The sequence below is a fragment of the Tinamus guttatus genome, unplaced genomic scaffold (assembly GCF_059628265.1).
Source record: "Tinamus guttatus ecotype Peru unplaced genomic scaffold, ASM5962826v1 Tinamus_guttatus_pri_ptg000104l, whole genome shotgun sequence".
Lineage (NCBI taxonomy): Eukaryota > Metazoa > Chordata > Aves > Tinamiformes > Tinamidae > Tinamus > Tinamus guttatus.
Genome location: NW_028288638.1, coordinates 4,865,481 through 4,868,278, shown reverse-complemented (window position 1 = coordinate 4,868,278; position 2,798 = coordinate 4,865,481).

The following is a 2,798-nucleotide window of genomic DNA, read 5'->3' as shown; positions in this document are numbered from 1 at the left end:
AAATTGGTAAAAACTGATGCTCAGAAGAAAGATAACTTTTCATCTTATCTGGAGCCACATTTACAAAGAAAAAGCAGTAAAAAATTGAACCGAGGAAAGACCTATCATCCCTGAAGTGTTCGGGGTTTCTGAATTACTATCTATTCCTGATAATCCGTAAGAGTTTGTTTCATAAAAGTTGCAAAAGAGCAGCAAGGCAAAAATCAAACATTTAAGTCTCAGAAGGGACATCACAGCAGACTTCCATCCCTGGCATAAGTGCAATAAGCACTGTAGTATCTGGTCTCTTGAAAAAAAAAATCAACTCTTCAGGGTGCCCTCAAGCCCCATTTATCCACTGCGGCAAGTTAAGTTTCCGGTGCCCTTAGACACCTTTAACCCCCTTGCCCAGCTGAACCGTGCTGCTGTTAGTCATATGAAAGCCAGCCTAAGAAAAGTCTGTGATAATAAACTCCAACTCCAGCCTTCTGCAGGCAGATGGACCTCACTATTTCCCCCTTGTATCATCTAAGGGAAATACCCTCCACTAAGTGAGAGGATAAATCCAACTGCCAGAATGTAAATGTGGCTGCTACTGGAGGGCAGCAGCTGCACAGGAAAGCACCTGCATCTGTACAGCCTCCTGGCTGCACAGTAGCGGACACACTAAGTGCGTTCACCGCAGACTAACTTACCTGGGGGGTCCATAACTCATTTGCATCCAAAGAAGCCCTTGCCAAGTACCCCTTGTCTGAAACCACAATACTGAAGAGAGAAGTCACGAAATTAGGTTTTCTAACTGATTTTTTTTTTTAATAAACTATAGAAGAACAAGTTAACATGTCAATCAATGTCATGACAGCTTCATGCTTAAAAGTAGATACAAACATATCTCTGGACTTTTCTCTTTTTAGAAAAGAAGTCAAAAATAGTCATGTGAAAGCTGAAGGTAATACACATTTCTATACACCTTCAAGGAGTAAAATAAGCAGTAACGTAACTGCAAAATGTTTTAAACAGTCATTTAAGATCTATGAAATTTTAATAGGAAATTTCAGTTCTAGTAATTTTTATGCTGAACAAGTTACATTTTTATACTGCATTTAAACAAGTTTTATAGACTGAGACTAGAAAGAAACTTGCCAATACAATAGCCCAAAATGTAAAGGCCCTAAGGTAGCAGAAATTAGAATTTAGGAGGCTGCATTAGCACTTGCTCACATTGAAGCAATAGAGTTAGTTCCAAGTCTACTGTTTTTCCAGTTAAGAGGAAGATCAGGTTCAAAATGGTTCCAAACAACTACCTAGCTTCTGTTCATTGTCCTTGCTTGTTATATATATTATCATTATTAGGGGAAAAAAAAATAGGGGAAAAGGGTTCCTGTCCCTTCCTATTCAGACATGTTTATAAAGAAATGCAAGGCACCTAATCCTCAAGAACTGTTCCATCTATGTTCCCCTATTTCATCCTGTACCACATCACCCAGGTTCTACAGAGTTCATAGATATGCCCAGAATTGGGCTTTCACATTTTATGTTTCTATCATCACTGGCACCTACTTTTCACCGCTTTTGTCTGTATTATCTGCAGGGCTGGAGCAGTACTTCACAAAGGTAGGCTTCACAAAGTAACGGGAGTGATAGCTTACAGCAATGAGGACTTGAGAGATAAGGGAAGGAGCTCGTATGTGGAAAAGCCTAACGAGATCCAGTGAATTTTCCACTCAGATGCTACAGTAACCACCACCCTCTAAAACCCTATATTAAAATATACCTTGTTATCTTGATCAGGCACTTCAACAGAGAGGGGGGAAAAATGACATTTAACATAAACATTTTGATAGCTATTCTGTAAGACCAGAATAGCTTGTGTAAAACAAGTGGGAGCATGGAGGAGCCTACTCTACAGAACCAAATAAGTCATGTAAAGGGCTAAAGAAATACAGAGTCTCTCACTAGACAAGCATGTAGAAAAATGACAGAAAGATGTTTAGCAAATATTTGGTTGAAGCTATTAGCTACAAGCTTACCTTCTTCACTACCCAATGCAAAATAGAGTACAAGGTTATTCATTCCTCGAAAAGATGGATCCAAAAGTAAATCTGCAACATTTAATTTACAAGATTTTTTTTTCCACCAAAAACAAGCAAAGCCCAAACATTCACTGGTAAGAAGCTCCCTGAGGGGAATGTATTATGTTTTGAGCTTATATCAAGGGAAAAAGAATCATTTAAAAATAATCTGAAAAGCTTGAACAATCACTAGTTTCCCTATTTTGAGGGATTACAAATTTTCTAAGCGATTTTTATTCAGGAAATAAAAGCATGTTATATTTACCAGCCACTGGTGCCATAAGAACACACAGTAAATGGCTTGATCTTGTCTTTAAGCAATATTCTGGTTCAAACCAGAATTTAAACCAGTGTTTAAACTGTTCATTAAAGAGTAATGAACATCTTTTAGTCCAATACACTTGAGAGCTATATGAAAATCCTACCTACAAACCTCATCTACCAACATTTAAAAGGCTTATTACAAACTCTGTCACAATCACACAGATTTGAAGAAAAGATTTGAAAATTCAGTTGCAAGGTTAAACATCTGAGAAATTACGTATATGTTATGGCCAACTGCAAGTCAATGGACAAAGGTAAAAAAAAAATCTCTTATGGCAAATAAGAATGCAAAGTGTTTAAAGTGTTCTTATGTAATTTATTTTTTTTTTACTTATGATTTACAAGGCCTTGATTATTAGACAAAATAGCATATCTTAACTAACCTCAGGAAAAAAAAAAGATAAAATATAGAAGGAAATGATA